The sequence below is a fragment of the Ricinus communis genome, chromosome 1 (assembly GCF_019578655.1).
Source record: "Ricinus communis isolate WT05 ecotype wild-type chromosome 1, ASM1957865v1, whole genome shotgun sequence".
In the NCBI taxonomy this organism is placed as follows: Eukaryota; Viridiplantae; Streptophyta; class Magnoliopsida; order Malpighiales; family Euphorbiaceae; genus Ricinus; species Ricinus communis.
Window position 1 is genome coordinate 22,892,530 of NC_063256.1, and position 15,212 is coordinate 22,907,741.

At 36.3% G+C, this 15,212-nt stretch overlaps 1 non-coding gene across 1 annotated transcript; it reads left to right on the plus strand.

Annotated features, from left to right (window-relative positions):
• The first annotated feature begins 388 nt into the window (after positions 1-388).
• LOC112536982 lies at positions 389-495 on the plus strand. The gene has a single exon (XR_003080904.1). It is a non-coding gene; the product is annotated as a small nucleolar RNA R71 (small nucleolar RNA).
• Positions 496-15,212: the final 14,717 nt, after the last annotated feature.

The following is a 15,212-nucleotide window of genomic DNA, read 5'->3' on the forward strand; positions in this document are numbered from 1 at the left end:
TCCTCCAACTTTCTTTTGTTGCTCAAAATTTCCTTTAGGAACTTTGCATACTTGACATCGCAAAATAGCTTCAATAAAGGCGGGTTAATCCATGATTGTTTAAACAAGTCAAGAAACTTACCAAACCGCTTATCAACCTTATCCTACTTAAGTCGGCGGGGGTAGGGGACTGGTGGTGGTACTCTCTCACAGGACTCTTCAGCCTGCCTTCCACCTTTTCTCCTCCTATTGTTTCAGGCTTGGGCTCCTACCTAGCTTGCTTATCTTGCATACAAACATCCTCATCATCAGCTAAAGGTACTCTCTCCACCTGCTGCAGCATCCACCATTTGCCTCGTAGCAAGGTTCAAACCCGCTATAAAAGGTCTGAACCTACATCTATAATAGTAGATCGTGGTGTGGACAACATCTCAACAAGTCTTTATACCTCTCCCAAGCGTCGTACATGCTCTCGTCGTCCATCTGCACAAAAGAAGAAATGTCATTTCTCAATTTAGCAGTTTTAGCTAGAGGAAAATACTTGTAAAGAAATTTTTCAGCTAATGAATTCCAGGTTGTAATACTGTGCGGTGGAAAGGACTGCAGCCATCTCTTTGCTCTATCCCTTAAAGAAAATGGAAATAATCTCAGTCAAATGGAATAAAGAACTTGCGATTTCTTTCCTTTATTTTGTGCCTCTCTTTTTAATCTTTGTTTAGTATCATGGCTTGGTGAGAATCTAGGTAGGCCCAAATTCAAGACATGGATCATTGGGATCTCCGTCATTCCTTGTTCCTCTCGGCATGAGGTGTCACACCCCCATTACATGCTAACCAACAGACATTAGCCAAGTAGCATACAAGCGTCGTAGACTATATACTACATGTAGATATGTCAATATGCAGATTGTTAAGAATCAAGACACAAGGATATTAACATATAAACATATGATTATACTTAAACATCATTTATTATGCATTCAAAACATCTTCTTATGCCTTACAAGGCACACTTCTAGATACATCACATAACTACATACAAAATGCATCAGGAGGAGACTCCACAAAACTGGCCCAACCTGACAGAACTGCTAAAAGCTAGACTTCGCATACAACTAACGGATGCACTACTATTTACAAACCTGAAAAAAGAAATTTTTAGAGAGGGGTGAGCCTCCAGCTCAGTAAATAAATAATCAACATAATCTATATCACATACACTTAATACAATTTCCACACAATCACATAACTTACCATGATTCATAATTTAGGCATAAATTCATATCATTCTACTCAATTCATTACAACCATCATAAAAAAAATACAATTCAGCAATTATGGTTAGTTCTCACGGCTTGTGAATCCCCTTTAATGTGCTGCTCCACCTCATCCTCACCTATCGCACACGTAAGCTGCTCCGCCTCATCCTCACATTATACACTTTTATAGCCTCTCTAGGCTTTAGCCTCCCAAGGCTTTATATCTATATTTTTCAAAAGGGAATCCACCATTCATATGCACATATGCACTTAACATCACAATTCAATCATTTCACTTATATCATATTGAAGCAATAACAATTGTTCCACCCAACACCAATCATTTCCATCTCATTCATTCAAACATAACACAATATTAAGCAAACACAACCATTCGCGGAACATTTAATTAAATATATGAATATAGGAAATACTAACTATTTACTTACTCAAAATACACTTATTCCTTCAGCATATAAGAACCTCCTTCCTCCACAACTTCCTTTCCAGGCCTTTGAGTACCTGTCAACACATTCATCAATTCACATTTCATGCATATTCCAAATATTCATGTAAATGCTAGTTCTAATGCATTACAAGACCATCCCCTCTCTAATTCATAGGTCTAACTCTTCCTCTAAGACTCTCAATTACTGTTTTAATATCATAAAAACATTTTCCATCTAGTTAAATACCAATTTAACTCAAATTAACATCAAATAAATTGCATAAAACTAATCTCCAACATCTCTGTTTTCTAGACAGAATTTAGTACCAAGGTATATTTATTGCTGGGAAAAATTGGCTTAATAAAAAAACTCGTATTAAATAGACATATCCGTTTATGTGTCTAGTTTCATCTCCAAGAAGAATTACTCAATTCTGACTTCTATAGATTTAATTATCTTAAAATTACTAAGCAAGGGTCATACAGCTAGTTGTACCCGAGCAGAAATCTGTTTGCTCAATTTAAGCAACCAAAACGGCAAAAATAGCAAAATCACAAAACTAAAAAGTTATAGAGGACTCTTCAAAATTTCCATAGACACCAATTAAGCTTAATTTGGACTTATATAACCCATGTTATGCCTAAAATACAGAACATCAAGGTTGCTGGAATTTTGACAGTTTTCTATCTTGACATACTTAAACTTAAATCAAGCTTAATCTTTATGCAATCATTCAATACTCTACTAATTCATGATAATCAGACCTTTAATTAATTAATGAGAGCATCAATTGAAGTTTTTCCAAATGTACGAATTTTAGAGAAATGAAGAGGTAAAATGAGCTTGCTCATGGTTCCAATTTCCAAGATTCATCTGTCAATGCCACCACATACTTAAACTAGTTTTATCATCCTAAATTAATTCTTACTAACCATATATAGGTACTAACTTTTAATTGTATCTTTTAAGTCCAATCTATTTACCCAACCTTCAACTATTGGTTCAATTAAGTCTTAAGGCTTAATACACATAACCCAAGTACTTAATCAACTTATCTAAATTAATAATCTAATATCATGCTTCTTATTCTCTACTTATAATTAATATATATCTGTTCTCATAAAATAATAATATTATTGATATACCATCATATGCCCAATGATTAAATGTAAATGCACATGACATGGATGATGAGAAAATGCAAGCGTTGCAACTCTCCCTTCCTTAAGAAATTTCGTTCCCGAAATTTTAACAACTCACCAACATTACAATTGAATAGATGCGGATACTTCTGCTCATATGCTCTTCCACTTCCCAAGTTGCTTCTCTTGGTGAATGATGACTCCACTTAATTTTGACCATAGGAATGTCTTTATTTCTCAATTTCTTAACCCTTCGATCAAGAATTTCTATCGGTTCTTCTACATATGTCAACTTTTCTGTGATTTCTATCTCTAGCTCTAGAATGATATGACTAGGATCTGATCTATATCGCCTCGACATAGAAATGTGAAAAACATCATGAATAGAAGACAACTCTGTAGGTAATGCTAACCTATAAGCCAATGGTCCAACTCTTTCAATAATTTCATAAGGTCCTACATACCTCAGACTCAATTTCCCTTGTTTACCAAACCTTAATATTCCTTTCCATGGTGATACCCGCAAGAAAACTTTATCACCCACAATATATTCCATTTCCCTTCGATGCAAATCAGCATAACTCTTTTATGCATCTGTGCTACTTTCAAATTCTTTTTAACTATCTCTATTTTATCCACTGTTTCTTGTACCAATTCTGGACCTTCAAGCTGTCTTAAACTTTCAACATCCCAGCATACTAGACTTCTACATTTCCTCCCATACAAAGCTTCATATGGAGCCATACTGAGTACTAGAATGAAAATCATTGTTATCATGAAATTCCATATGTGGTATGTAATCATCCTAGTTACCCTTGAACTCAAGTGTGCAAGCCCTCATCATATCTTCTAATGTCTGAATAGTTCTTTCTGATTGCCCATCTGTTTGAGGATGAAAAGCTGTATTGAAATGAAGCTTAGTACCATATGCTTTCTGTAAACTCTCCCAGAAACGAGAAGTAAGTCTGGGATCCCTATCTAATACAATAGATATAGGCACACCATGCAATCTAACAATCTCAGAAATATACAATTCAACAAGTTTATCAAGTGAATCTGTTTGCTTCACAGGTAAGAAATGAGCACATTTAGTAAGTCGATCAACAATTACCCAAATAGCATCATGCTTGTTAAATGTACGCGGCAATCCCATAACAAAATCCATAGTAATCTTATCCCACTTCCACATAGGTATAGATAAAGAATGAAGTTTACCTGCAGGTGCCTGGTGCTCTCCTTTCACTTACGGACATGTCAAACACTTACTCACAAATTCTGCCACATCCTTCTTCATTGTCGGCCACCAATAATAAGGCTTCAAATTTTTGTACATTTTGGTACTTCCAGGATGCATTGCATAAGGTGCATAGTGCGCTTCATGCATGATTTCCTTTCTCAAATCCCCTACATCAGGTACACATACATGATTTCTATTCAATAACACACCATCATCTTTCAACACAAATTGTGTATTCTTTCCTTCTTGTACTCTACCCTTCATCCTTTGCAAATAAGAATCTTCACACTGTGTATCTTTAATTTTATCTCCAATCAAAGGCTTTACTTGTAATGTGGCTAACAAATCATCATCATAAACATAAAAGTTCACATCCATAGCTCTAAGTGCAACTAAATATTCCACATTGTAACAAATCATACTTGAAAAATTTTCCACTGACTTCCTACTTAAAGCATCAGCAACAACATTTGCTTTTCCAGGATGATAATCAATAGTGCAATCATAATCCTTCAGAAGCTCAATCCATCTTCGTTGTCTCAGATTCAACTCTTTTTGCGTAGGGATATATTTCAAACTCTTATGATCAGTAAATATCTGAAATGTCTCCCCGTATAAATAATGTCACCATATCTTCAATGCATGTACAATAGCTGCTAATTCAAGATCATGCGTAGGATAATTCAGCTCATGAGGTCGCAATTGTCTTGAAGCATAAGCTATAACCTTCCCATGCTGCATTAAGACACATCCAAGTCCTTGCCTAGAAGCATCAGTATATATAACATAACCTCCATTTTCAGATGGCAATGCGAGTATTGGTGTAGTAGTAAGCTTTTCTTCAACTCTTGAAAATTTGATCACATAACTTCGTCCACTGGAATGGCACATTCTTCTTTAACAAAGCTGTGAGAGGCATAGCAATAACTGAAAATTCTTTTACAAATCTTCTATAATAGCCAGCTAACCCAAGAAAACTTCGAACTTCAGAAACATTTCTAGGCGGTTCCCATTCAATAATTTCTTTAATCTTTGATGAATCTGGTTGCACTCCATGTTTAGAAATAATATGCCCTAAGAATGCAATTTCCTCCATCCAAAACTCGCATTTGTTGAATTTTGCATACAACTGTTTTTCCCTCAAAATCTGTAAAACAATTCTAAAGTGTTGTTCATGCTCTTCTAGGCTTCTAGAGTAAATCAGAATATCATTAATGAACACAATAACAAAGTGATCTAAATATGGGTGGAAAGTCTTGTTCATCAGTAACATAAAAGCAGCAGGAGCATTTGTTAAACCAAATGGCATCACAATAAATTCATAATGCCCATACCTTGTTCTGAATGCTGTCTTGGCAATAGATTTCTCTTCAACCCGGAGTTGCCAATAACCTGATCTTAAATCAATTTTAGAGAACACAGTTGCACCTTTAGCTGATCAAGCAAATCATCAATTCTCGGTAATGGATATTTATTCTTCACTGTAATCCTATTCAATTGCCTAAAATCAATACATAATCACATACTACCATCCTTTTTCTTCACAAACAGAACTAGTGCTGCCCAAGGTGAAGTACTTGGCCTGATGAAACCTTTATCAAGTAACTCTTCTAATTGCTTCTTTAATTCTTTCAATTCCAATGGAGCCATTCTGTATGGTGCAATGGAAATAGGTGCCATGCCAGGGATGATGTCAATCTCAAAATCAACCTCTCGATTTGGTGGCAAACCAGGCAAATCATCTAAGAATATGTTAGGAAATTCTCTGACCACTGGAATGTCTAATACCCCTGCACTGACCTTAGTATTATCTACAAAACTAATTAGATATGCTTCACATCCATTTTTAACTAACTGACACGCAGTCACTGCTGAAATCAAACAATTAGGAATTGTCTTCCTTTCACCCACCATTACTATTTTCATTTCGCCTTGTATTTCCATAGCCACTTCCTTCATTTTACAATCAACAATAGCATGATTTCTTGACAACCAATCCATCCCCAAAATAACATCAAACTCTCCAAGATTAATAACAACCAAATCTACATGTAGTTTGACACTATCTACTATTACAGGACATGATCTCACTATCGTATTTACTGTGATAATACCCCCAGCAGGCATAGATACATATATATCATAACCTAATGCCTCTATATTAGCATGAACATATGATGCAAAATCATGTGATATGAATGAACATGTGGATCCAGGATCAATAAGAACATGTGCATCAGAATCATGAATAGAAAGTATACTAGTAACAATTTCAAGTGCTACAAATGCTTCATTTCTAATAGTAGCAAATACTCTAGCTTGTGCTTGTGGTTGACCAATCTATTCTGATGGTGTTGCTGAAATAGTTAAACCTCCTCTGCCACCTCTTCCTCTGCCTTTGTCTGAACCAACTAGAATATTTTCACCAACACTACTCTGACCCACTGTATAAGATTCTCCAGCATTATTTCTTCTCATAGGACAATCTCTAGAATAATGTCCTGGCCTACTACAAGTGAAACATACTACTGGTCTAGTTCCCCAACATTCTCCAGTATGTCTCATGTTGCACGTAGGACAAATAGGAGCAAACCCTCTACTGGCCGAAACGTGTCCTCCCTCAAGTCTGGATGAATTGTATCCACCTCTACTATAAGGTACTGTGGGGGATCTACTAGACTGACCACCAAACCCTCGTCCACGATTACTACTCCCCTGTGAATTAGAGCCTCTAAACGAAGAAATACTAATATTTCTTAGAGGATTACTATAAGTACCAATGATCTTCTTCTTTTTAGCTTCCATAGTATTCCTTTCAAATGATGTTTCTTCAGCTCTCAAAGCAGCTTCAATTGAGGCATTGTAATTATGAGGTTTCACTGCCATTTTCTCACGAATGTCAAGCCTCAAACCCATCTCAAATTTCTTCCTTTTCAGTTCTTCAGTGGCTATTTCTTCTGGTGCATACTTAGATAATCTCACAAATTGAACTTCGTACTCTACAACTGACATATCATTCTACTTCAACTGAAGAAATTCAAGCTTCTTTTTGTCTCTATAAATTTCTGGAGTAAACTTCTCAGCAAATTCTCTCAAGAAATCATTCCAAGTCAAAGTCATTGGTCGATCTTTGCTTCTTAAAACTGTTTCCCACCAATCAAGTGCATCTTTTTCTATTAAAGACACTGCATATAGAAGCCTTTGTTCTGATGTGCAATTAAATCTGTCCAACACCCTTTCTGTATTTCGTAACCATTCCTCAGCCTCAGCAGGATCAGTAGTACCCTCAAAAACATTAGCACCTTGTTTCCTAACCCTTTCATAATTCTTATCTATCACAACCTCTTGTTGTTGAGTCTGAGGCGCCGGTGCTTGTTGTCGAGCTACCCGTTGCATCAGAAAATCCATAAACTATTCCATAACATTTTGTACATTCGCTTATGCAACATTTTCAGAATGTAGCTCATACTCATCATGTTGATCATGTTCAGATGCATTTTCATGACCATGCACAAACTCTAATGACTTATCTGGGCCAGCTGCGTGTTCTCCTTGTCTCTCCATCTATATATATGAAATGCAAACACTCAATCAAGTTCAAAGAACATATGTCATATGCTTAATGATGTGCAACATGAATCTACTCCCAATGAATCTAATCCCTGCTCTGATACTACTAAATGTCACACCCCCATTACATGATAACCAACAGACATTAGTCAAGTAGCATACAAGCGTCGTAGACTATATACTACATGTAGATATGTCAATATGCAGATTGTTAAGAATCAAGACACAAGGATATTAACATATAAACATATGATTATACTTAAACATCATTTATTATGCATTCAAAACATCTTCTTATGCCTTACAAGGCACACTTCCATATACATCACATAACTATATACAAAATGCATCAGGAGGAGACTCCTGGCAGCTAAATCAAAAAGCTAGACTTCGCGGATGCACTACTATTTACAAACCTGAAAAAAAAAATTTTGGAGAGGGGTGAGCCTCCAGCTCAGTAAATAAATAATCAACATAATCTATATCACATACACTTAATACAATTTCCACCCAATCACATAACTTACCATGATTCATAATTTAGGCATAAATTCATATCATTCTACTCAATTCATTACAACCATCATAAAAAAAATACAATTCAGCAATTATGGTTAGTTCTCACGACATGGATCCCCTTTAATGTGCTTGCTCGCCTCATTCTCACCTATCGCACGTACTCGCCTCATCCTCACATTATACACTTTTATAGCCTCTCTAGGCTTTAGCCTCCCAAGGCTTTATATCTATATTTTTCACAGGGGAATCCACCATTCACATGCACATATGCACTTAACATCACAATTCAATCATTTCACTTATATCATATTGAAGCAATAACAATTGTTCCACCCAACACCAATCATTTCCATCTCATTCATTCAAACATAACACAATATTAAGCAAACACAACCATTCGCGGATTATTTAATTAAATATATGAATATAGGAAATACTAACTATTTACTTACTCAAAATACACTTATTCCTTCAGCATATAAGAACCTCCTTCCTCCACAACTTCCTTTCCAGGCCTTTGAGTACCTGTCAACACATTCATCAATTCACATTTCATGCATATTCCAAATATTCATGTAAATGCTAGTTCTAATGCATTACAAGACCATCCCCTCTCTAATTCATACTATCATTTATTAAAAGAAAATTTCGAGTATTACATTCTCTCCCCCTTAAGAAAAATTCATCTTCGAATTTAAAAAAATAAAGGCTCACACTAAGACTAAAACTAATGAGAATCGGAACCTCTCATCTCCAGCTCGGCTTCTCGGGTATTTTCCTCGGCAGAAATATTCAACCACAAGACCCATCGATAAAACCCTTGAGCAAAGCTAACGAGAATCATGATCGACATCGCCTCCTCAGAAGTCAAATCTTCACTTACTTCCACACACCGAGGTTGCAACACAAGCGAAAGATAAGAAATACACTTCTATTTAGGGAGCATAAGCATGAGTGTCGAGTGAAAGGGCGTATAAGCGACAAGCATAGGCACAAATCCATTAATGGACAAATGCGAGGAAATTAAAATAGTTGATCGAGTTTTGATATCATTCTCGAATTAAATAAAATAAGTTGATCGAGCATTGATATCATTCTCGAATGATCTCGGTTGAATCTTTTGGAGGAAGGAAGGAACGACGAGAATCGAGGCACGCACAAATTCAAGACTTGGACCATTGGAATCTCCATCATTCCTTGTTCCCCTCGGCACGAGGACTCCTGATTGTACAAGGATTAGCATAAAGAATCATGAAAAGGTAGTTGACAAGCTTGGCCGGTGACGTTGATGCTTTGCTTGATCATCAAGCGGGACGAGACGTAAATCCACGCACAAAAGGGGAGAAATCATGTTGTTTTATATTAATCCAAGCGCCAATAAGCGGATCGTTTTGATGTCCAAGACGATATAATTATGTAATTTGGGTCGGAGTGTTATTAGGTAGGCCCACACGAATTTCTCCTTATTTTCGTTAAGCTGGCTCATAGAATCTAGGACTACGGTTGACTAGTCAACTCCTCTCTGGTTCTTGATTTGACTTTAGTTTTTTCATCTTTCTTTCTTTATTAATTCGTATTTAGTTTCTAGTTTCTTTTTCTTATGGGAATGAAGGATTTCGCACTATAAAAACCGCATGCAACTGAATATTTAAGGCTGGTGAGCATAATATTTCAATTTTCTACCTTGTGGAAAATCAAGTTATGGGTCCTTTCAAGAACTTTGCGAGCTAATCACGAGTCTCCCTTTCAACTATAGACATATCACTCACGTCCTTCTTTTCTTTTGTCTTCTTTATCTACCTTAGTTTCTAAATCAATTCGATTTGATCCTTACGCCCTACCGTATGGAGAAGAATAAAGAACTTGCAATTTCTTTTCTTTCTTTTATGCCTCTCTTTCTAATCCTTGTTTAGTATGATGGTTTGTTTCTATTTAGGGAGCATAAGCACGAGTGTCGAGTGAAAGCGCGTGTAAGCGGCAAGCATAGGCACGATCCATTGCTCGGACAAATGCAAGGAAATTAAATTAGTTGATCGAGTATTGATATCATTCTTGAATGAATGAAATCAGTTGATCAAGCATTGATATCATTCTCGAATGATCTCTATCGAATATTTTGGATGAAGGACGGAACGACGAGAATCGAGGCACGCCCAAATTCAGGACTTGGACAATTAGGATCTCCGTCATTCCATGTTCCTCTAGGTACGAGGACTCCTAATGGCACAAGGATTAGCGTAAAGAGTCATGAGAAGGTAATTGACAAGCTTGGTCGATGGAGTTGATGCTTTTCTTGATCATGAAGCGGGACGAGACCTAAATCCACGCACGAAAGGGAGAAATCATTTTGTTTTCGATTAATCCAAGCATAATACAAGTAAGAAGGCAACTGTTTTGATGTTTGGGACGTTTTGATGTCTGGGACGCATAAAATGAAGTAATTTGGGTCGTGGTCTTATTAGGTAGGCCCACGCCAATTTCTCCTTATTTTCGTTAAGCTGGCTCCTAAAATCTAGGACTACAGTTGACCAGTCATGATACGAACCAAACTAGCACAACAAATCCTACTCTAACAAGGAGTCTTGATGATGCAAATCCTACTAGCTCAAGGAATTCTAATCCAATAAGGAGTCCTGAATCAACTGGGAATCCTAATCCTGTAAGGAGTCCTGATGATATTAGAAGTTCAAGCAACGAAAGGAATCCTAATTCAACTAGGAGTCATAGTTCGATTCAAATTGCAAGTCAATGAGCTTATCCAAGACATTTGGGCTAAGGAAACATCAAGGCTTGAAGAATTGGATTTAAGTTCAAGGCTCATTAATCTATTTCAGTTTATTGGGCTTGAATGAATTTAATTGAGCTTAAGAAGACCAAAGCAGCTGAATTGGAGCATATGAAGACTTTGGGCCTAACTTGGCTTATCTTATGAGGCCCATCTATATGACTTATGTAAATTAGGGTTTTTATGGCTTATTTTAGGCAGCCACACATGTATTTTGACCTAATTAGGACTTTGTTTAAGTTATCTCTTGTAGTTAGGAAGGTTATCTTTATGCTAGATTAGATGTAAATCCTTATTACGTAAGTAAAAGTTCTATTCTTACTAAGACTTTGGATATTTCTTTAAAACATGTAAAATTCATATGCCTTTGGGAGATTATGATTAATTAAAGTTTTTACTTCCTTTCAAGCCAGAATTGCTTTGTTTAAGTAAGATTTCTATTCTTGTGTTCTTGTTTGAATGCAAAACTTACTTATCAAGGAGTTGATCTATTCTTGTGGCATACTTAAGATTGGGGTTTAAGGGACTTAGTTTTCCTTAGGTTCTAATTCTTGATCATCTTTCTGAGAAATCTGTCTTCTAACCTTTCTTAGGGGTTGAACCAAATTGGTTCTTGGGGTATTCATATTAATGTGTTGGGGGTTCGCAATTCAAAAGGGGTTCTCAAGCTTATTCGTGGAGGTTCCATATCAAGTCAACCCCTCTCTAGTTATTGATTTGGCTTTAGTTTATTCACCTTTCTTTATTTATTAATTCATATTTAGCTTCTAGTTTATTTTCCTTATGGAATGAAGGATTTTGCACTATAAATACCACATGCAACCGAATACCTGAGGCTAATGAGCATGCTATTTCAGTTTTCTACCTTATGGAAATCAAGTTATGGGTTCTTTCAAGAACTTTGCGAGCTAATCACGAGTCTCCCTCTCAAATATAGACATATCGCTCGCGTCCTTCCTTTCTTTGTGTTATTTGACTCCTGATGCACAAGAATTAGCGTCAGGAATCATGAGAAGGCAGTTGACAAGCTTGGTTGGTGGCATTGATTTGTTGCTTGATCATCAAGCGGGACAAGACGTAAATCCACGCGCGAAAGGGAGAAATCATGTTATTTTTTATTAGTCCAAGTATAATAAAAACATGAACGTGACTATTTTTTTGATTTCTGGGACGCATACAATGAAGTAATTTGGGTCAGAATGTTATTAGGTAGGCCCACACAAATTTCTCTTTACTTTCATTAAGATGGCTCATAGGATCTAGGACTACGGTTGACCAGTCAACTCCTATCTTGTTCTTGATTTGACTTTAGTTTATTGATCTTTCTTTATTTATTAATTCATATTTAGTTTCTAGTTTCTTTTTCTTATGGAATGAGGGATTTTGCACCATAAAAACCGCATGTAACCGAATACTTAAGGCTAATGAGCATACTATTTCAGTTTTCTACCTTGTGAGAGATAAAAAACATAGACTTATTGTTCGCGTACTTCCTTTCTTTTATGTTCTTTGTCTACCCTAGTGTCTAAATCAATTTGATTTGATCCTTACGCTCAACCGTAAAGAGAAGAACAAAGAACTTGTGATTTTTTTCCTTTCTTTTATGCTTCTCTTTCTAATCTTTATTTAGTATGATGGATTGGTTTTATTTAGGGAGCATAAGCACGAGTGTCGAGTGAAAGCACGTGTAAGCAGCAAGCATAGGCACAGAGCCATTGCTTGGACAAATGCAAGCAAATTAAATTAGTTGATCGAGTATTGATATCATTCTCAAATGAAATGAAATAAGTTGATTGAGCATTGATATCATTCTCGAATGATCTCAGTCGAATCTTTTGGAGGAAGGAGGAATGACGAGTATCGAGGCACGTCCAAATTCAGGAATTAAACCATTGGGATCTCCATCATTCCTTGTTCCTCTCGGCACGAGGACTCTTAATGGCATAAGGACTAGCGTAAAGAGTCATGAGAAGGCAGTTGACAAGGTTGGCCGGTGGCATTGATGCTTTGCTTGATCATCAAGCGGGACGAGACGTAAATCCATGCGTGAAAGGGAGAAATCATGTTGTTTTCGATTAATCCAAGCGTAATAAAAGCAGGAACACGACTGTTTTTGATGTCTGGGATGCATACAATGAAGTAGTTTATGTCAGAGTGTTATTAGGTAGGCCTACACGAATTTCTGCTTTTTTTCGTTAAGCTGGCTCATAGAATCTAGGACTACGGTTGTCCAGTCAACTCCTCTCCCGTTCTTGATTTGACTTTAGTTTATTCATCTTTCTTTATTTATTAATTCATATTTAGCTTCTAGTTTCGTTTTCTTATGGAATACATCCGAATATATGAGGGTAATAAGCATACTATGTTAGTTTTCTACCTTGTGAGAAATAAAAAACATAGACTTATTGATAGGAAATCTTCATCTTAGCAACCATACACCCCAATAACTAATGAGTTATAATACATATGGAATGCAAGAAAATACCCTCTAATCAAGATGATTCCAAAACCCAAGGATCTCCTTAAGTGAAGTTAGGGAAAACTAGTTCCAACAATGAAACTAGCACTTGAATTCAACTCCAAACGCCACAAACCAAGTATGATTTGATAAGCTAAGAATCAAACACAAGATTTTGGTTATAGAACGCCACAAACTAAAAAATAGTATGATAAGTTCAAAGTTCATGCAAGAACTTAAGCGAAAACACTCATAAAGAGCAAATAAAAATTATCATTCATCAATTAATTTTTACAAATGAAGTTGGCTTTGATTTTAATAGCCAAAACAAGACAAAGAAATCTAAATGGATGTCTTTTGAGCTTTCCCACATTTTTCCTTTTAATTCCCCTTAAAACTCATTCAAAGTGGCTGTTTTTACATTGATGGCACTCATTTTGTAACTCCCAAATGGCAACTAATCGTGTGCATCCATTTTGTAACTCTACACATAACACATATAACTCACACCTAATAAAATAATCCTTAATTAAATAAAGATAAACTAAAACAATTACTTAAACTAAAATCCAAAAAGATAAGAACCCACATAAATATGAATTAAGCCCAAAAGTCTAATCAAGGCCGTGTAGCTTTTATTCTTCAAAATGGACTAAATGCTTTATTATAAGGTTGGACTCTTGTTTTCATGCATGAGTTGCATTTCCATTTTGGACTTTTTGGTGTATGCCTTCACAATGGAATCTCATGGCAGCCTTGATTCATATCACTAATCGTTCGCGTCCTTCCTTTCTTTTATGCTCTTTGTCTACCCTAGTATTTAATTCAAATCGATTTGATCCTTACGCCCAGTCGTACGGATAAGAATAAAGAACTTGCGATTTCTTTCCTTTTCGGACCCGAAATCGTACCTATGTTCTGATTTTGTTCATTTCTTTTGTGCCTCTCTTTCTAATCTTTGTTTAGTATGATGGTTTGGTTCTATTTGGGGACCATAAGCACAAGTGTCGAGTGAAAGCGCGTGTAAGCGGCAAGCATAGGCTTCCATTGCTTGGACAAATGGACGAAAATTAAATTAGTTGATCGAGTATTGATATCATTCTCGAATGAAATGAAATCAGTTGATCGAGCATTGATATCATTCTCGAATGATCTCAGTCGAATCTTTTGGAGGAAGAAGTGAACTACGAGAATCGAGGGACACCCAAATACAGGACATTAGCCATTAGGATCTCCATCATTCCTTGTTCCTCTCGACACGAGGACTCCGGATGGCACAAGGACTCGCATAAGAAATCATGAGAAGGCAGTTGACAAGCTTGTTCAAAGGCGTTGATGCTTTGCTTGATCATCAAGCGGGATGAGACGTAAATCCACACGCGAAAGGGATAAATCATGTTGTTCTCGTTTAACCAAAGCGTAATACAGGCAGGAACGTAACCATTTTAATGTCTGGGATGCATACAATTAAGTAATTTGGGTCGAAGTGTTATTAGGTAGGCCCACACCAATTCCTCATTGTTTTTGTTAAGCTAGCTCACAAAATTTAGGACTACGGTTGACCAGTTAACTCTTCTGTGGTTATTGATTTGACTTTAGTTTATTCATCTTCTTTATTTATTAATTCGTATATAGCTTCTAGTTTCTATTTTTTATGGAATAAGGGATTTCACACCAAAGAAACTGCATGCAACCGAATAATTGAGGCTAATAAGCATACTATTTTAGTTTCCTACCTTGTGGGAAATCAAGTTATGGGTTCTTTCAAGAACTTTGCGAGTTAATCATAAGTTGCCCTCGCAAACATAGACTTGG